The sequence below is a fragment of the Chelonoidis abingdonii genome, chromosome 2, assembly GCF_003597395.2.
Source record: "Chelonoidis abingdonii isolate Lonesome George chromosome 2, CheloAbing_2.0, whole genome shotgun sequence".
In the NCBI taxonomy this organism is placed as follows: domain Eukaryota; kingdom Metazoa; phylum Chordata; order Testudines; family Testudinidae; genus Chelonoidis; species Chelonoidis abingdonii.
The window spans coordinates 87,056,285-87,078,183 of record NC_133770.1 but is presented as its reverse complement, the minus strand read 5'-3'; the positions used below and the strand labels follow the sequence as shown (position 1 = coordinate 87,078,183).

The following is a 21,899-nucleotide window of genomic DNA, read 5'->3' as shown; positions in this document are numbered from 1 at the left end:
ATGCGTGGCAGTTACAGCAGGGCAAGCACTGGCTGGCCGTTCCCTGTGATGGGGAACGGTGTCGCTTAGTTGGGGATCACAGCAGTCCAAACATGGGTTTACCCCATGACTGGGGAACTGTGGGACCCGGTGTGGGCGGCACCGGGAGGGACATAATCTCCTGCACCACCTGCAGGGCTCTGGCATGCACAGCACCCGGAGCTGACAGAGGCCTCTGCCACTAGCCAGGGTGGCTGGTAGGAGTGAGTTGGGCTACACTGCTCCACCGGAGCTTGGGCCTGAAATCCTGACGTGGGTGAAGAGTTGCCCAGCCCAGGACCTTGCTTGCACTCTGTCTTATCCTTTCCCTTGCGAGAGGTTGAAGACCGACCTTGCGCCATCTTCCTGGGCTTCTTGGCCAGAGCCACAGATGGGGATCAGTGCCAGTCAGTGGATGGTCCCAGTGGGGTGCTGTGTACCAAGGTCACGGTGCTCGGTGCTGAGATGAAGCTTCACTCTGGTGCCGGGGTGAGGGCCAACTCCATAAGGAGCGCTCTTAAATGAATGCCATGCTCCTTCTTAGTCCTTGGCTTGAAGGACTTGCAAATCTTGTACTTTTCACTAATGTGCCCTTTGCCCAAGCAACGCAGACAGCTGCTGTGTGGATCACTACCGGGCATGGGCCTCTTGAAGTGATCGCAGGGCCTAAAGCCTGGAGACCAGGGCATGCCCCGTCCCGAGGCAAAGTCCCATTTGGGACCTATGAAGTCTCTAACTATAGCTAAGGGATTTACTAACACTAACAGGCAACTATATACACTATAATACAAGGATTAACAAATTAGTATGAACAAGAACACAACAGTTTTAGCCCTGTCAAAAACGAACTGAGGGGGGAGCCAGCGGCACCCTATATACCATGACGTGTGTGCCGCTCCAGGGGGCGACAGAGCCAGTCCCCTACGGATACTGCTGAGGGAAAAACTTCCGGCACTGGTGCATGTGGCAAGCACACACACCCCTAAGTTGAATGGAAATGAGCAAGCACTCGAAGAACCACCTTTATTTCATCGCAAATCTCTTGCTGAATTACTAAATGACAAAAACATCATTAGGATGGCAACAGGATTTCTGTTTGAATACATTTGTGTAGGTTTTCCTCACTTTGAAAACCCTTCCCTTAGACAAGAGTGAACAAAACACTAAGCTAGGAGCCATTCCTACAGGTGTAATAGTCAGCCACTGTGTGCAATGTCATGGATCTGGGCAGCAAAATAAAAAGATGAAAGGACAGACTCTGTGACCTGACCATCCTTTTAGGGTTGCTACTAACTTCAATTCTTATAGGACAGTCCAGAATTGCATCTCTCCCCCAGAAGCCTAATCTGCAACATTATTACTTGATTTCATGATGCCTTGCCAGGACACAATAGCATCATCTACCATGCAACGGGTCAGCAAATGAAAAATGCAAATATAGTAGGCAGCAAGTCTAGGCCCAGTTGTTCGTATTTTATGCTCATGCTTGGTATCAGAAAATTGCAGCTGCCCCCTTAGAGAGAGTTAAAGCAAAAGTAATACACTCCAATTACACCAATCGAAATCCAGGAATTTAAAGTTACATATATTTCTTTTTGGTCAAACATTTTTTCCTGGTTTTCCTCTTGCATAAGTTCTGATTTAAAGGGAAAGTATGTTTTTTTAAACAAAAACAAAAGCAACTACTTGGAAGTTTCTTCACTCACCCAACATTTAGAGCTTTCACATTAAACCTGTGGAACGGATAAGTCATTTCAACATGAGTAGACTATGTTAACCTACAGCTGATTAAAAAGCCTCAAACAAAATGCATATCCACATATTTCAGGGACTTTCCAACCATCTGGAAATTTAAGTGAGGTGTGGATCTGAGATTTAGGTGTTTCTAGGGTTTTTTTTTTTTTACTGTATTTTTCATGTAAGAGTCTTTGTTACTTTCTCACCCTAAATATAATTTAATCCAGGGGGATAATCAAGAACATCTCTCCAGGATGAAGCTTTGCATGTACAAACTACAAGTGCAATTGCTATTTTGTATGTTCTAATCTGTTATTTAATATTTACTTTACTTTCCACCCATCAGGAACCTGTAATACTGGTACAGGAAACAGACTGGCTTTTGAGCCATTATTAATGTATTTATTGCTTTTGTCACAGCGTTGTAACAGAAGCCTGGTTTAAAGTGTACATGTAGCTTGGTCCTATGCCATTCATGCTGATTCCTAACCATAGGTGCTATATTGAGGGCCTTGTAACAGACAGAACTAATTTATAAGCCATATTCTTGCTTACGGAAGTATTTCAGCGTCTCTTCTATTTGCTCAGTTGTTAAGTCGATACTGGCATCAGGAGAAATGAGAGGCGTGTGAAGCCAGTCGTCGTGGTCATAACCATAGATTGTATCTGCTCTCAGCTTGTAATGGGGCAGCTGTTCTTCCAGCAGACTGATGATTTCAACTTCAGGAAGATCAGTACTATTGCACACATCTGAAAGGAGGAAAAGAAACATATAGCCCATGTTAATTATATCAAATACCTGAGCTCTTATGTTTTAACATGAGCCAGGCAAGCATGTGAGTTTACTTCAATACTGGCAAGAGTTTCCTAAAAAGAACAGTGAGCAATACACATTGGTTTGGAATGCATGACTGAGTGAGGTTGGTAACAGGAGAAACAGAAGTATGTAAGCACAGGGTTGGCGATGCATAGGATCATAGAACCATAGGATTAGAAGGGACTGCAAGGGTCATCTAGTCTAGCCCTCTGCCAAGATGCAGAATTTGTTGTGTCTAAACCACGCGAGACAGATGGCTATCCAGCCTCTTTCTGAAAACCTTCAGTGAAGGAGCTTCCACAACTTTCCTAGGCAGTCTATTCCATTGTCCTACTGTTGTTATAGTTAGGAAGATTTTCCTGAGATTTAATCTAAATCTGCTATGATGTAGTTTGAACCCATTGCCTACCTTCTGTCCTGCCCTCTGTGGCAAGATAGAACAATTTCTCTCTCTTTTATGGCAGCCTTTCAAGTATTTGAAGATTGCTATCATGTCCCCACTTAATCTCCTCTTTTCCAAACTAAACATATCTAGTTCCTTCGGCCTTTGCTCACATGGTTTGCATTCCATTCCTTTGATCATTTTTGTCACTCACCTCTGGATCTTTTCCAGTTTCTCTACAACCTCTCTCTGTAGCAGTGACCAAAACTGGATGCAGGACTCCAGCTGAGGCCTAACTAGTGCTGAGTAGAGCAGTACTATCACCTCCTGTGATTTGTGTGCTATGCCTCTGTTAATGCAATCCAAACTGCATTTGCTTTTTTTGTGTGTGTGTGTGTGCGTGCCACAGTCTTGCATTGACAACTCATGCTGAGGTTGTGATCCACCATTCCACTACTCTCAGATCCTTGTCAGCAATGGTGCTGCGAAGTCAGTTATCCCCCAATCTGTATTTGTGCATTTGGTTTTTTCCTCCCTAAGTTTAGCACCTTACATTTGTCTTTGTTTAATTTCATGTTGTTGTCTATAGCTCAGTTTTTCAATTGATCAAGATCCACACATTTCACTTGTAAATTTAAATTACTGACAAAATGTCCTGCTTCTTAATCAGAAAAAAGGCATAGCACTAAATAGCATTTTCAGATCAGTAGGGCAGAATTCTATAGCTAACCTTAGCTGAAGCAAAAATATGAAAATGAGAAGTTGGAACACAAAGCTGCCTTCTCAGTGAGGATTACCAAAATCTGTTTTACCACTTGCCTTTCCTGCACACTGTTTAATGAACTGCTAACATGCTGTGTATATATGAAATTTTTGGCCCCTGAAATCTATCTTTAACCAACGCTAAAGCTCTCAGAATTTGGCAATGGTAGGGCAGTGACTCACTTCACAATTTACTGTAAATAAAGTAACCCTGTTAGGCAGAAGTGACCTCATCACCATGATGCAACCCTCCAAGCTAGTAACAGACAGCTTTTCACTGGAATATCTCTCTACAAGCCATCGGGAAAGAAAGATATAAAAGAGACATTTCATTATTTTCCAGAGAACGTTTTAGTTCTTCACTGTTCTGTTTTTCCCCTAATCCCCAAGGTTACATTTTCAAAAAATGCCTCTGATTTTAACCATAAGCCTGAAGCTGGCAAGGATGTGCTACCAAAGGGTGGAAGATATGAAGGTGAGCGGTCGTCAAACAATCTGAATTACCCTGCTATCCATAAACTTAAGTAAAACCAGGCTACTGATAGGACATGCTGCTTACCCATTTTAGTTCACATAAATATGTCATTCCAGAAACAGTGCCAAGCTCTATTGCTCACACAGAAAAGACTGCACAAATAAATGCACTACACCCATTTAGAGATATGCCCACTATGAATCAGTTTCAGGGAAAGGGTTTGTATGTTTGATTCATTTAGACAATATGTGTTCACTTGCGAACAACCGAAACTACTGTATACGTTAAGCTAAACTTTGGAGAGGAGAGGAAGGTCAAACTCAAGACATAAATCTTTGAGTGACTCTTCCACATTTCTAGTGTTTAACAAGAGCCAACATATTTACTGTTCACAATAGGCCAAAAAGACAATGCATAGAGACTAGCTCATTATTATGCTTATGTCACAAACAGAAATTAGCTCCTCACAAAATTTTGCAACCACTATGCAGGATGGCATCAACCACCATGAAACTCTGTAGACTGGCAATCCTCCACTCTACATTGGACCATCCATTCAGCACTGCATTTGAGCATGGAGTCTTTTACCAGCTCTCACTGTAAAGGGGAGGAGGTGAGAGGAGGGGGGAGAGAGAAACAGAGAGAGAGACACACACACACACACACACTGGAGCACTGGGCCTGGTGCAAGATCTGCGACCTGAACTATAGTCAGCAAAGTCAGGCCATGTATTAAAGCAGATGCTTACAAGTTTTCTGTCCCATATGGTCACTAAGTCCAAAGTTTGTTGAGAGAAGTTAGAACATGGAACATACACTGGACTGCTCCAATGAATTTACTGTTACTTGTTGTCGTTTTTCATCATCAGATGTTCCACTTTGCACTGACAAACTTAAGTAAATAGAAAACCAGCCCCCAATTCTGCCATGAGATCCATATAGGTGGACTCATACCCATGCACACCTCTGCTGATTTTAATGAGGCTCTTTGCAAGTGCAAAGGGCAGCCCACGTGCATCAAATTGCAAAATTAGGACCTCAGCTCCTTCTAGTCCTGCTGGAAGACTAAGTTAGGTGGAGAAACAAAATTTCTCTGAAGGTCTGAAATCACTCTGGTAAATGAGGATATTTCTTTCTTGCTTGGCTGCCTCTTTCAATTATTGGCAAAAACGTGAGGCTCTCTTTTACATATTGGCAGCTATAACTATTTGATTGTAGGAGGATCTCATGAGGAACTTCTAAAAACACCTGCTAGTCTACATTACCTTTTGCAACCTCTTATTATGGTTTTTATACTAGCCTCAATAGGAGGTGATTTATTGTAGGCTTAAAAATAATTTAGATTCTTTAATCTCTCCCTCTGATAAGAACAGGTGCTGTAGCTGTAGAATTATGCAAAACATTTGCATACAACATGCGGAAAAGTAACAAAAGTACTCAAAATCTTAGGGTCCTAGATTTTGTTACAAATGGGGAAATTGTCACATTTGTGAAAAAAGTTAATACTTTAGTTCCTTTTTCCAAAAAAAGCAGGGAAGGGAACATATCAAGTGAAAATGGACCCACCTTTTTTCTGGAAGGAGCCATTTTATCAGCAAATGTGATTTTGCAGCAAAAAAAGATTCAAGTTATATGTTTCTGGATGTGGCATAGCCATTTTGTCAAATTAAATAGAAAAATGAAAACCTGATTATGAGAAAAAATGTTTTAAAGTAATCAGCGATAGTTAATGTGACCCAGTATTATCACATGCAAAAAACACCAACGTACATGTACAGGTTTATAGAGCTATGAATACTGAGCTGCTTTAAACTATATCACTGGGATATTTCTCACCTAACACTGTTGGAACAATAAGACTAAAAATTCTAGCAGTTTACAGCTCGAGAAAGTATGCATGTTCCCAAAAATTTTACACCATTTAAACCACACTGATGGTCCTAGTACTCCATCTATTTCTTTATTTTTCACCAAATATTTACTAGTTTTCTTTTCTGATGTATAATGTATGCACATCCAATTTCATTTAAGGTCTCCTTTGCCAAAAGATTAGGATTATTCCTACTGCAGAAGTCCTCACAACTCAACTTAAAAGAAAAAACAGGAAACTTTAGCATACAACATTTACGATTGCAAAAATAATTCTCTAGAAGCACATCACAAATACTCATTAACAAAAATACTTCTCTCTTCCTTACCCCGATCACTTCAAATAACTTTTAGTTATGAGATCAGATTGCTGTATTATGAGATCAGATTGCTGTATTATGAACTCACCAAGTATCTTCTGGGAATCAAAACTCTCCATTGTAATTTTCCTGTTATCCTAAAATATCACTTTTTCTTTAGCTTTATGTAGATTAAACATCTTACTGTAATAATGACTTTATTCAATAGAACATTACTGTAAATGGTGTTCAAGAAAATAAAGTTGGACGATATATTATGAAGACTGTCTTGGTACATCCTATAAAATTCTGGAATCCTTATAGCGATTACAAATGTGTGATTCTCTGCTGTAACTTGACCTCAAAAAGGAAAGTAATCTTTAAGACAGCATAACCACTTTTATTTAGTGAGAGAACGTTCTTGTTTACCAAATAATGAATTCATTGTACCTATGCCATGTGTGGCTGATTATTCAACCATGTCTACACTAGCGAGCTTACAGCTGTACCGATGTAGCTGCGCCACTGGACGACCATTTGCGTAGCCACTCTATACCGAGGGGAGAGAGCTCTCCCATTGACATAATAAAATCAACTCCACAAGCGGCGGTAGCTAAGTCGGCGGGAGAAGCTCTCTTGCTGACATAGCATTGTGCACACGACCACTTATACTGGCAAAACTTATGTCACACAGGGGAGCTGCTTTGTCACACTCTTGAGCTACATAAGTTTTGCCGACTTAAGTGGTGGCGTAGACATGGCCTTACTTTAAAAATAAAAAGTATGAGGAAGTACTATCACAAGAAATTGAGAGCTGCTAAGTCTCTTGCATTTTGCAGAAGTCTCCATTATTGACACCTTTCGCCTCACACTGATTATTTCTGTAATTATTCATTCTTGTCTCTTTCAAAGTTGAAAGCTTCCATGCAGTAGTTATGATGTACACACATGCAGCACTCCTTCCTCCATGCCATGAATTCATACAGCCCCACCAGAAAATCATTCATCTAGTGGTGCTGCAAGTGTTGAGCAGGGTTTCCCTGAAATTCCTCCTTCTTGACACTGGACGGGCTATTGTGGCACTGAGATCATAGGCTGCTTCTTCTCTTCTGGTCCCAGTGCTTCCCCAGCTGGAGTAGAGTGAAAGAGAAGGAAGCCAGCATTCACAGAGTCCTGCTAGTAGGCAGGAGATGGGGCTAAAGAAAAAGGACAGAATGAATGGAGACATGAACTGAAAGGAAACAGAAGAGAATGGGAAAGAACAGAGGCAGAATGGGAGAGGGTGCCCAGGCATTCCCCTACTTTCTTGCCAACAACTCTCCCCACACTATCCCCTAGTCCTCCAGCAGACTATTCAAGTTCTCCTCCAGCCTCCTTCCACTTCCAGCAATTTGTCACCACTGGCTGTCCCATACTCTATCACTTCGGTGGCATGTAATGGGATGAGCTCCTGCCTTCTCCACACCTGCTCTTAATTGCTGGATAGGACATTCTGGCAGCAGTGTGTGGGGAACGGCAATGATTTGGTTCTCAACAGTCTGTAAGGACCACGAGGTGAAAACCGGGGAGACAGATGAGGTCTTTCAGGATGTATGCTTAATCTCTGCATGGCTAACACCATGGGAGGGGGCAGTGGAAAGAGGAGGGAGAGAAAAAAATAAGGCATGGAAGGAAAAACTAGAGGGGAGAGATCGTGAGAAGTGAGAATGGAGAGAAGGGGTTAATTAGAAATTCAAGCAATCATTCTGAAATCTTTTCATAGCATGGACCACATCTTAGAGGGCAAGTCTTATAGGCTATCCATGCTCAAAATCACACAAACTTCCTCCCTTGTCCCAGACTCCCAATCTCTTGGATATCCCCTCCGTCTTCTGCCCTGCCCAATTGACACACATCCCTGGGGGAATTATAGAACTGCAGCATGGAAAATATTAAATGTATATTTTAGGTTTTCTTTTAGTGACATTTAGCAGTTGAGCACAAGAACCTAGAGCCAGTTTCATATGACCAGGCTGCTCTCCACAAGCGCAGAGTGAGAAGAGCTGGAATAGGTAATTACTAAAATAGGGCAAGGGGAGGTGAAAGAAAACAGTGGAGAGAGGAGAAAGACTACAGGAAGAAACTCCTTCTGCCCAGGCCAAGACTGAGGTATATGGGAGGAGAAATGGGATATGCAGGTAGGCGCCACATTGTATAGACAAAGATGTAGAGAACCCTATTCCAAGAGATAAAGTGGCTGGAGAGTAAGCTTGTTACATTTTTTTAATTCTCTGAAAATGTTGTGTGGTATGTTGTTTAAGATTTTCCAGCTGAGGATTCCCAGAACCCCTGGTTGCTTGCAAACAACAGTACAGAGACAGAAAAATACATTTATAGAGCATCATATATCCTGGGGTGGCATCTCAAAGGATTTCAGTAACAGAGAACAACTCATCCCTGCTATAACCAAGAAATTGCAGACATCCCTTGAAGAGAATAAATCAGTCATTTCATCTCAGGCCACCCCTTAATTCGGATTCAAAATATTCTGAATCCTACTTAACAAAACAGAACCAAGCCACATCTTTTCCTCCCTTTAGTTCAGGGTTCAAATCATCTCCCATCTGACTACTGAATATCATGATGGTAGATATCGCCACCTGGTGTTTAAAGAGGCTTACTGTAAATGAACTAAAAATTAGAGAGAAACAAGGTGGGTGAGGAAATCTCTTTTACTGAACCAGCTTGGTGAGAGACATGATTTTGAGCGTCGCAGAGCTCTTCCTCAGGTCTGGGAAAAGTACTCAAAGTGGCACTGCTAAATGTAAGATCCAAGAGCTAGTTTAGCATATGTAGTTAGCACATATTCCAAGGGAGCATTCAAGGTGAAGCGGCCCATTGATACCCCTGTAGTCATAGGACAAAAAAGGGGAGTTAGTGGATTAGATTGTTGTAATAAGGCATAAAACCAGTGTCTTTATTAGACCATGATTTTTAGTGTCTAGCAAAGTTATGAATTTAAGCTCTCAGGTTTGTCTTCTGAAAGTGCTGTGCAGGTTTCCTTTGAGGACGAAGGGACTTATAGGTAAGATATAGTTAGAGTGATCACTTTGTGAAAAGTGTTTAAGCAGAGGTGATATGTTGTTTTTGTCTTAGTTTCCTGTGAGAGTTCATCTGAGAGCATAGTGATTATCTGTTTTCAGATACCACCGAGTATGTTTTGAGGAGAAAGTCTACGATATACCCCTATCATCAGTTCAGTAGGACTAGCAGTTTGCGGTACTCGCTTGTTTTTTTTTTTCACCCTCCCAAGACACCTTTTTGAGCAGTTGCATGGCATAAATTATTTGGAAACCAGTTTTCTGTGCCTGGCTGCTAGTCAGTCAGATCTTTGGCACCCCATGCTGCCACTCCGAAGGGCACTTCGCAAATGTCAGGACTATCTGAGCAGAGGTCTGGCTGGAGATAGGGAGGGTTAGGACTGAGTGGGCAAACACCATCAAAACAATACAGAACTAGGCTGTGTTGTCTGTTCTGTGGATCCTGATTACTGCACGGAGGCTAAAGTCCAGTCTCATGCAACATAAAACATTAAATGAACTTCACACTGTTCACAGTTTAATGCAAATGTGCACAGTTATGATTCACTGCATATAACATAAAACTAATACAAAAATGCGAATTAGGAACACTAGCTGGGAACAGAAATGGAGTGAGTACTCATTCACAAAATTGATTTTCAGATATACTGTATTATATAATATTTATAAACATCTGTAATTATATACAAAGAACTTCATTAAATGACTATTTTTAGGAAGTGGTCAGATTTATGGGTGCCCGTGCAACTTTAATTCAACTCTCCTCTTGCATCCACCCTTGGCACTAAATTAGGCAGGGGTTCTGTAGGAAAACTAGTGTGTGTTTACTTAATTAAAGACTACCATAATGCATATGTACAAGGGGTCAGAATTCCCCTCTCTTACATATCCTATTTCCCTGGTGTTAGAAAATGTCCCTTCAGTGTGTCATCTTTGCTGGCAGAGAATTCTACTAAAGTATGGCAGTTTAAAACATTCTGAGGAGCCAAGCTGGAGGAACAAGTTGGCTCTTAAGAGAGCTTCAATCAAAGCTAGCACCAGGAAGAAAAGGTTGAGCTAACGTTAAAAGCTCATGATATTCTCAATTCCTATGAACTGAACTGTTCTTTATATTTTCCCCCTTTTATAGGTTAAAATATGTTACAATATTTTGTATTTTGGGCAACAAAATGGCAAATGAAATTTAATGTGACTAAATGTAAAGTAATGCACATTGGAAAAAATAACCCCAACTATACATACAATATGATAGGGGCTAATTTAGCTACAACGAGTCAGGAAAAAGATCATGGAGTCATCGTGGATAGTTCTCTGAAGATATCCACGCAGTGCGCAGAGGTGGTCAAAAAAGCAAACAGGATGTTAGAATCATTAAAAAGGGGATAGAGAAAAAGACTGAGAATAACTTATTGCCCTATATAAATCCATGGTACGGCACAGCTCGACATACTGTGTACAGATGTGGTCTCCCTCACTCAAAAGATATTCTAGCACTAGAAAAGGTTCAGAAAGGGCAAGAGAGAAGATTAAAGAGGCTAGGCTTTCAGCTTGGACAAAGAGGCAGCTAAGGGGGGGATATGATAGAGGTATATAAAATCATGAGTGATGTGAGAAAGTGGATAAGGAAAAGTTATTTACTTATTCCCATAATACAAGAACTAGGGTCACCAAATGAAATTAATAGGCCAGCAGGTTTAAAACAAATAAAAGGACAGTTTCTTCTTCACGCAGTGACAGTCAACTTGTGGAAACTCCTTACCTGAGGAGGTTGTGAAGGCTAGGACTATAACAGTGTTTAAAAGAGAACTGGATAAATTCGTGGTGGTGAAGTCCATAAATGGCTATTAGCCAGGATGGGTAAGGAATGGTGTCCCTAGCCTCTGTTCGTCAGAGGATGGAGATGGATGGCAGGACAGAGATCACTTGATCATTGCCTGTTAGGTTCACTCCCTCTGGGGCCCCTGGCATTGGCTACTGTCGATAGACAGATACTGGGCTAGATGGACCTTTGGTCTGACCTGGTACGGCCGTTCTCAAGCAATCACCATGCTTTCATGTCAAGTTTCTTTAAAATATCCCAGAATTTTCATATTTTGGACACACACAAAATTTAGATCAGATCATGGTAATAAAACATTCACACTAAATGGCAACGTCCCTATTGTATTCTTCTCCATAAAATAGTTTTAATTTTGTCCCGAATGCTAACATTTCCCTCCACCTTGCCAAAGAGAACCACATTAGTGAATTTCCTTTGCAAAAAAAGCAAAAGTCAATATTGCTCCCAAAGCTCATTCTTCCATAGCAGGAACAAAAGCCATTCACACATCAATTGTATGCTGGCAAACCAAAATTTAACAGCAGCAAGAACAAATAGTTTCTTTATCCATTGGGTTTTTCTAAACTTAAACAGCCAAGACTAAGACTAAGGATGGATGTCTGTCAAAAAAAGCAAGAGGCATTATTGATAAAAGAACAGAATATACACAATCCTAAAAGTAATTATCCTATTGTTTATAGACTTCAATTATGCTACAAAATCATCAAACATAGCCCTCTAAAGAAGATGCTCAATGAATTTTTAGAATCACAAACCAATGTGCTTGTGATAAATGCAAGAGCGGGGGAGGGGGGGGAGAGGCAGCTCCCTTTTACGGGCACCCAGCTAGCTATAAAATCCCTCTTAGTAGATGTTCTCTATTGCTCTACCTGCAAAGAGTTAAGAAGTCTCACTGTTATGCACAGGCAAAAGGAAGTGAGAGGACACCTGGACAGAAGAGCCAATGGGAAGGCTAGAACTTTTTAAAATTGAAAAACAACTCCCCTTTTGTCTGTCAGTTGCGGTTCTCCCGGAGAGAGGAGACAGGGCAGAGATACGCTGTATAAAGCTTGGGCCAGGTATGAAAAATCGTTAGCATCATACTGAGAAACTACTCATTAAAAAACCCCAGATATCTAAGTAGATTGGGAAATGTTTAGGAAGACCCAGTTAGGTTTATTCCTTTTATTTCTTTATGGCTTGTGGATTTCTCTACGCTAACCCAAGTGCTTCTGTTTGGCTTGTAACCTTTAAGCTAGACCTCAAGAAAGCTATTCTTGATGCTTAATCCTTGAAGTTTATTTATTTTTAAATCTGCCAGTAGGAAGAGTTTCCAGATATATATTTTTTTTTAAAATAAAATTTACCTTTTAAGAACAGAATTAGATTTTTTGTGTCTAAGAGGTTTGTGCACATGTTCAAATTAGCTGGTGGCAACAGCTGATTTCCTTTGTTTTTCTTTCTCAGTTCTTCCTCAGAGGGGGATGAACAGGCTTGAGGGTACCCCACAGGAAGGAATTCCCAAGTGCGCCTTCCTGGGCTCTTAAAGGGGTTTTGCACTTGGCTGGTGGCAGCATTTACCAATCCAAGGTCAGCAATAAGCTGTAAACTTGGGAATTTAATACAAGCCTGGAGTGGCCAGTATTAATTTTTAGAATCCTTGCAGGCCCCCACATTCTGCACTCAAAATGCCAGAGTGGGGGGGTCAGCCTTGACAGTGCTAATAGGGGTAGGCTCTTCAAACACTTTACAATCTAAGGCCAAATCCCAAGTGATGAACACTTACAACTCCCAGGATTCCCCACCAACTCTCAGGATTTGTTCCTAAAATTACACAATGAGGAATGACCAATAAGGTTGGTGAAAACTGGCATCAAGGAAAAACAGAGGGTTGCAACAGTAAAAAAATAAGATATATGTTTGTACACACATTCATGCTTTCATTGTGAATACAGTAGTTAGGTATAGCATTTTTACTTAAAAATAAGTTAATATAATACTAGCTTGAAGGGCACAGTCCTGCAGGAAGGCAGGAATAATAGAATAAATCAGCTCTGGAAGGCTACCCTAATGTAGCAAGTCTTGAAGAGATTTAAAAGGGCAAGAGTGAGGATGCTTCGTGCCCAGGATCAGGAAGGATATTCTGGATGAAGGGGCTGGTATAAGAAGCAGCATATAGTCCCATGTGGGAGACTATCACAGAACCATCGATTTTCATTGAGTTGCCAGAGCACAGAGTGCAAGCTGGGCCATGGTGGATGAGAAGCAAACAGGAACAGAATTTAAAAGGCAAGAATGAGAAGTTTAAAATTTTATGGGGAAAGAGACAGGAAATCCATGCAGAGATTCAAACATGGAGAATGATGTAACTGGAACTGTCAGCAAAAAGATTAGTTTTAGTTACAGCATGTTGGATTGACTTGAAGGCAACAATTAAGAGAATCAGGGAGGCCAGAGAGGAGGGGTCTCCAGTAGTCAAGCCAGGAAATGACAAAGGATTCATCCAAGATTTTAACAGTAGAGGCAGATTTTTTAGACATTATAGTAGAAAAATCGGCAGGATTTTGCAACACTTTCAACATTGATGCAAAAGGTGAGGTGTAAAAAAAAAAAAAAAAAAAAAAAAAAAAAGACGACACCTAAGATGTGGGCCTGGGTAACAAGGAGGATGGTGGAATTATTGACGGTGATAGCAAAGGACAGGTGAGAGAAGAACTTCATTTATACTATGCTTAGTGTGAGCTGGAAGCTGGACATCCATCCTAGAAATGATGCTGGAGAGAGAGTTTCATTTGCAGAAGTGAAGAGATGGGGAAGAGGTAGATTTGAAAATAGTCAGCAGTGATAAGGCAATGGCAAGTCATGAAAGCAGATGATATTGGCTAGAGAAAATGTGTAAAGGCAGAAGAAAAGGGTGTTAAAAACATAACCCAATGCAGATAAGGAGAGAAATTCAAGTTATTGCCACCTGATGGATATGTTGTGGCTTCTATGAAAGAAGTTGATGGATTCCTGTCCGTGTCATAGAAGTCATCACCACAATGTGGCACTGATTAGTATCCTTACTGCCAGTCTCAATATAAGCACCAAAATCAGAATGGCCATGGAAACTGAATTATCCTGTCAAAATCACAAACATAGCTGCCAGAATACCTGAATCTTGTTATGGAGAGGCTGTGTTGCTAATTTCTATGCTGTAGAATTCTGTGAATAAGACTGAAAACTGAAATCAGTCCTCCATTAACTCTCAAATAGCAAATATTAGATAGACAGAAAATGAAAACTGGAAAAGAGATTGCAGGTACTTGACATGTGCATGAAAAAAAATATCAACTGTAAATTATTGAGAGCAGGGTGTGTCGACTTTTTTCAAAGGAAGTCAGTGGTTAAACCTAGAAGATTGTGTCATCGGGGCAGAAAGTCTGTATATGTGGAATCTGCTTTATTCACTTCCACTTTATTCTTGTTTTATTCTCTTCACATATAAAAGAAAAACTGAGAAAGGTTTTTTTGTATCCAAATTTGTCTGTTGAGAACTTCTGTCATCTTCACTGGTTTGAAGTTTTGGTTTATATGGATGCAATGACTCTCTAGTTCAAGAAAACAGCCTTTTTTCTTATATAGAATTAATTTTATATTTATATTTATTATTTCTGAAAACTGAAAATAAAATGAAAAAAAAGTTACAAAGTTTGCGTGAAATATTCCTGTTTGTGACCAGCTTCACAGTTTGTAGAATCTTTTTTTTAATAATTTTTGAAAAATATTTGTAATTCTTTTCCTCTTTTGACCAGCTCTTTGTCCTTGGAAGGGACATAATATTTTCTTAACTTTTTTCAATCTTTCATGAAAGTCAATCAGTTCTTACAGCTTACTATACTATTTCCAAGTATTTGGAATATGTTCAGATTAGCTAGAAGAATTTGTATTTCATTTGGTATTCAGCTTAATACTTAATATCTTTACAAAACATTTTAAAGTTGCTTCATGCTGTATTCTCTTTGCAAGAGAATGACCACCATTACTAGAAGTTTGCAGAATTTCAAAAACTATTGTGACAAATACTGAAGTTCTTAATCAGAAAAAACTCCTATTGCAGAGACTAAAGGGATTTCTGGACCTAGATTTCAGTATATAATTTTCCACCAATGTAACCTTAAAAAATTCGTCTGATGGTGAGTCATTCTGTGAAAGGCATGAAATATGAACAAAATAAGCTTCAAAATAGCTCATCTCCATGAGAAACGTTCAAATCATTCACAATGCCAATCTCTCAGAATCAGTGACACCCAAAGAGGTAACTATCTGCATGTTCGCAGAAGTGAAAATTAGGATAATGAGTGAATCATGCATAGTGATGAGGAAATGACAATTTAAATCACAATTGATTTATCCTCCCTCTGGTTAGTGAAGCCCACTGAAACAAACCCATATCATCTTAATCAGCTGTGCTCTCTGGATTACACAATATATCATGGCAAAGTAATTCTAAGCAGAGGGACCCTCAGACCTGAGGAACAAGACTGAAGATTTAATCAACACAATGAAGGTGACTCGAGATAAAGAATCAAAGATGGCTAGGAAAAAAATTACACATGTAACGCTTCCCTGGGGTCACTTAGGGTTGTGAGGCACCTGCCCTTAGCATGAGGAAGCCTTGTCCGTGCCTGCTGGGGATCGGCTCCTCAATACCTCCAGCCGCTGGGAACACACGCACCTGTCTTCAGATCCTGCAGAGGTCTGGCTCTCTCAAGTTAATGGTAGGCACACTCCAACCCCTGGGCACTCCAAGCTTCCCCCCTGGAGTGACTAGCACCTGATCCCTGGACATTCCCAGAATTTCCAGATCTTCTGTTCACAAAGGAACAGTACACCACAGCTTACTAGTTACACTATACAACACACCTCTGCTTAATGCCCAGCACTTAGAACTGTTTATAGAGAAAGAAGTATAAGTTTATTAAACAAAGTTCAGAGATTGTTTCCGATATTTCTGCTTGCTATCATTTCAAAGGGCTATATCAAATAAAATCATAATATGCATACTGGAGCCTAACTTAACCATTAAAGACACTGTCATTTCATAAGAGCAAAAGTTTACCCTAAATCCTTCCAGTATATTACAGCCAGGGTTGGCAGTGATCGTCTGTTCATGAAACAAGCTGTGTCTTCTTGCCTTCTCAGTGGAACAATGCTAAGTTTTTCTCTGTCTCTACAGTTATAGTCCAAATATCCATTGTGTGCATCCACTGGATAACCCCTACTGCTTGTGTTTTCCAATCATATGACTAGCATTTTGCTCAGGCTGTAAATGAGTCCCACTGTGAACCATACAATACTCAATTTACATGTGGACAGACAGACAAATAGCTCTTGCCTGAAATAAATCCGTTTCTCACCTTTTCTGGTGATCATCCCCAAGTCACAGACCTCAAGAACATAGTTCTCACTGTATATATGTAACTCCTTACATATTTTCTGTACATATATCTTGCAACGATTATGATGATCATTTGAGACCTTACATGATACTTTATGGTGACCTAATGTATACACGCCAGACCCAGGGGATCCCTGTAACCTTGATGCATCCCTGTGCTGTGCCCTCTGCTACCTGGCAGCAATAGGTGCTTGGGTCACAACACAACAGAGAAAACCCAATACCTCCATGGAAGACATGCAATGAGGAAATTTTCCCTTCTGCCACCTAATATAGTCTGTGTGTGTCCATAGCCAGTCTGAATCTCCATTTCTGGAAGGATAGATCTGAGTGACAGCTACTGATAGGCAGGCAAAAGCAAGAGGGATAAAAGGCTTTTGCGATTTGCAAAATTGGAGTAATTAGCAACTGATATTTCTACTAGCAACACTCCATTTTGTCTTGCCAAGATTATATGGCTCTTTGTCTCTGGAAAATGGCAGCAAAAACTGGAAAGGGTAAAGAAGCTTCCCTCAAGATATCTTTTTTCCATCCAGCACCTGCCAACGACAAATATTTAATCGTGTATTAAAACTACACTGTAAAGAACAATGGTAATTCTCAAATAGAATTTACAATTTCTTCTTTGATAAAACTACACTAGATGGTGCTACATCCACAGCTATATCTCTGATCACTCATCTGAGACAGGAGAGGAAGAGAGAAAAGCAGGCAAATACACAGTGAGAAGAACAAATAATGGAGCAAGTAGAGAAAGCACATACAGATAGTAACAGATTATCCTTTCCCTGCTATACAATGATGGTCCTGTTATCCAGAAGCCAGTACCAGCACTAAAGTCTAATTCCACCAGTCCTATTTGCCTGTATTAGTCATATCGCTATTATGGTGCTGTCAGTAGAAACTCTATAATTAAGGCTGTGTTTGAGCTTTTCAGTGAAAGCTTCATTAAAGCCCTCTAATACATACTTCAGTGACTGAATTTAACTTTCAAATTGAACACAATTGCTGCTTACAGGATAACTATACCTAAATGGTCATCACAAATTCAAAACTACACACACACACACACACACACACACTTTTTACACTGACCTTCACCTTTTAGTTTGGCCTCCTTGTCTCTATGAAATTCTGCAGATAATAACTTAAGTTAGAATTGCAGTTAGCACCCATCACAATAAGATTTATGCACTTCAGTCCTGATTCAACAAGGTACTTCCACATGTGCTTTACTCCAACCCAGTTTATTATGTATTTAACTTCTATGAAAGTCAACGGAATTTAAGCACATGCTCCGTATTGTCAACCCTCAACTTTTTTCTCCCCTATATGAAAGAAGCAATTAGGTAAGAATCTCATGCTTCCAGGATCTGAGACTAAGCAAAACACCAAATACTGTTAAGACTTATGATCAAGTCTCACAAGTTAGCAACAATGGATGCATAAAGCTAAGCATATGCTTAAGTGCACTGGTAAACTGGGTCCTGAGTGCACTCGTGAAAGGGAGACTGGAGTGGCAATGAAGAAATTCTGCTTCCTCAGCTGAGGTCACCTACCATAACAGCTGAAATATCAGATATAGTAGAATGGCCTCCAAGGACAGCTCAAGCAGAATGCTAATTCAATGAAGGACTAAATTAAAATTATGTCATGAAGCTAAGACAGGAGAAAAACATCTGTATTGCACAAGGAGAGAAGCCAAAAAGTCATAAAGTTTAGTTATTAATGCTCTTGAAACTATAGATCTGATACAGTTCACAGACTAATAAAAATCAGAGGTCAACAACAGGTCTCAGCTCCAGCACCTTTTTCACCCAGAGTTCCAGCACTTGTTCCAATTCCAATTTTTAATTTTTTTAACCACTTCTGTTTCATGGAACAAGGAGAAAAGACAAAATTGGAAGAATCAAATAAAGGCTAAAGGAAATACAAAATGAAAAAGGGGGAAGGGAAGAAAATAGCTGATTAAGGGGGTCAGACAAATAAAAGCCCATTCTACAACTCACTCCTGAGGTCTGTTCCATTGGTTAGACCTTTACTGCACCATTACATGAGTTCTACCACCGTGAATGTTAATTTATAACGAAAATGAATCCATATGCATCAGCTTTATGGTTTTAAATTTGGATTTTCTTTAGTCAGAGATGGAGCGAAAGAAAGTAACCTGATGCCCAATAAGCAAGCTTTTCCACTGCCGCTGCTGCCCCAAATGCTATGGAATATGAGAGCACTTAAAGCAGAATGGTTCCACCTCTAGATGTCCTGGTCTGTTTCCATGCCATAAAACAAAAAGCTTTCCCCCATCTTCTTTAAAATCAATTTGTGCACTTGCAATCATTCTTACCGTTTTAATTTCCCAAATTAAGTTCATAATTCTCTGAGACCCTTAATCCATTGCTTCATTTCAGTTGTTTGCTCTTTTTTTTGTTGTGGATCTCTCACTGATTATATGAACTGATACCACAGAACTCCCATTAACAACGCTCTGAGCTTCATCTCACGTGAAGTCTTATTGAGAAATTCTAACGTCCAAAATAATTTCAGTTATATCTTGCTTGATTTCCATGAAGGTAGGCACTTTTTGAGGATACATACACATTACATTTACTAGTGGGAAAGGAAGTGCTTACATTTATTTTGATTCCAGAAATAGGAGATAATTCTACCATTGTGGAAAAAATGTAATATAATTTTTATTTAGCTATTTCTTTAGAACTGCAAAAACCTTAAATTTCATAAAATACAGCTCTGGTTTACTACAAACAACACACAGAGTTCTTAAGCCTAAATCCCTTTCCCCAGTTAACTTAAAAAGTTCCTTTAAAAGCATCCAAAATGGGGTATAATTTACTACCAAATCTACTATCGTTTTTGTGTGTGTGAAGATTCTGGGACAGTAAACAGAAATGGAAGGGTTCTAACTAAGAAAATTCTAAGGAAGAGCCTATGGACATTGATTACCTTGGTTTTTTTAAAAAACAAGGTCACCTATACACACACTGCATACTATTTACACTAGGAACCAATGCTTATCAGGATCAGTCATTTATAAGACTAGAATTTCAGTTAATCCACCCACCCCACCCTGCAACCCCACTGCACATTATGTTATGCTAGGTGTCACCAGATGATGCTATTACATAGTCTTCCATTTTCTTTTTCTTGGTCTGGAAGGAAATGGGAAGATTTGCTCTGTGGTGGTGTTACTTTTGTTATGTGAGGTTCTGTCAGAGGGAGCTGTGCTACAAGGAGGGTTTACTCTCTACCTCAGTTTCTGACTGGAGTCAGTTCTTGAGGCATGTAAGGGACTGCGGAAGATTTTGTTACGGTTTTAGCTAGGGCTGTTCGCCTTCTCAAGGACAGGTTATTAAAGGTTGCTGTGTACTAGTGCATGCTGTATGTAGCCGGTCTGGAATCGCTTAGCTGGGAAGGCCCTGCGTGTTGACAAGCTTGCCTTTTGCCATAAGAGATAGCAGACGACACCAGCTGTGGGAAAAGAATCCCACATCCTATGGTAATGGAAGCTGCTTTAACATGCTATTCACCATAATTTATATTTACCAGAAATTGTTGTGCTGCTTGGACTCGTTCCCCGCTTTGAGTTGACGTGCAGAGTCCCCGTTGCGGTGTGTTTTCTTTTACCTTCAATTAAAAGCCATACACACTCATGTGTGTGTGTGTGTGTGTGTGTGTGTGTGTGTGTGTTGGTGTGTTGTTTTGTTGTGGTGTGTGTGTGTGTGTGTGTGTGTGTGTGTCTCTCTCTCTCTCTCTCTCTCTCTCTCTCTCTCTCTCATATCCCTGTAAAGCACTCAGGCACGTAACAAGGCAGAATCAGTAGGATCCAAGCATTGATATTGGGCTAAGATTTCTGAAAGAAGGGACTGCCCTGCATGCTGTTTATTGACCAACTTTGTTCCACAAGTGGTGTATATGTTTAAATAAAACAAGGTACACTTAGAATAAACCCAGACTCAAAATCTGCTACTGCTCAGCAGAGGGGCAATAATTAGAGGCCAGGTGGTCTGAATATTAAGGTTCATATTAACACTACTTCACCACACCAGTCCATCTCTGCCAGTCCTGAAAAACATCTGCTAATACAAATTGCTTTCCATTTGAAAACAAGGTACAGATATTGCAAAATGCATTTGGCAAAATATTTCAAAACGTCTCAGTCTATACCCTTCAATTTCATTAAATATTTAGAAAACAACTGCCTTTCTAAACAGATCCCAGTCGTAAACTACAAACAGGATTATAAGTGTTTGGAAGCAGAACAGGCACTCCTATGCTGGATGCAGCAGAAAATTGCTCGTTCTGTATAGCTGATCTAAAAAGGCCAACTATTTTGTAGCAGTAACAAGTAAACCAGATTTGGCAGAGAATAAAGCAAGTCTTAGCCACAGGAAATCCAGAAAGATTGCTGTGTTTAAAAGAACTCATGGTGGGAAACCAAACATTGACCTCAACTTGTAAGAGGACTTTATTAAAAGAAAAAAATGCTTTTCCTTCTGTGGATCATTACCAAGAAGATACCTATTTGTGACAAAACTGGAGTGCTCTGGCACGCAGTCAGAAACAGGACAACGACTTAAAATCTTACGGTCCCCCTGAGGGAACATCCCTGGAACAAATACAAGATGCTAGAAATTCTGCAGCATCTCCATGTTTTTGTAATGTTCTGAGTCTATCTGTTAAGTTTAGCTGCAACATAAATCGTTGGGTGACTGCAGTCAAGCTTAGAGACCACCTCATACATAAATACCTCAATGAGCCTAGGCATCAGTGGTAGGGAAAGAAAATGATAACAGCAACTTTACATGCTCCGCAGTACGCCAATTCTGAGACTAAAGGATTGGCTTCAGCCTCAGTGCTACTGGTAGTCATGGCTGCTGCACTTCATACTGCAAGAAGCTGGAGACTTTTTGAAGAGTGAGAATTCCGCTCTTGGGAAATCCAGCATACAATTGTGGAACTGAGCAGTTGTGTTTGGCAACTATCATTAGTTCAAACAGTTGCTGGCTTTCATTTTTTAAATAAATTGGTTTAAATTAGCAGAGAATCCTGTGGCACCTTATAGACTAACAGACGTTTTGGAGCGTGAGCTTTCGTGGGTGAATACCCACTTCGTCAGACGCAGGTAGTGGAAACTTCCAGGGGTAGGTATATATATGCTAGCAAGCAAGCTAGAGATAACG

The 21,899-nt window shown here is 40.2% G+C and overlaps 1 protein-coding gene across 3 annotated transcripts in view; it reads right to left on the bottom strand.

Moving 5' to 3' along the window:
* The window catches only part of TRAK1 (trafficking kinesin protein 1), a 190,442-nt gene that overhangs the window by 108,638 nt on the left and 59,905 nt on the right, over window positions 1-21,899 (bottom strand). For 2 of the 3 annotated variants that reach the window (XM_032763372.2, XM_032763373.2), the window contains exon 3: window positions 2,311-2,505. The gene's annotated coding sequence lies outside the window, so the exon portion shown is untranslated. Of the gene's footprint in view, window positions 1-2,310; window positions 2,506-21,899 lie in introns of those variants that run through there. The other variant, XM_075062531.1, reaches the window with a different exon arrangement.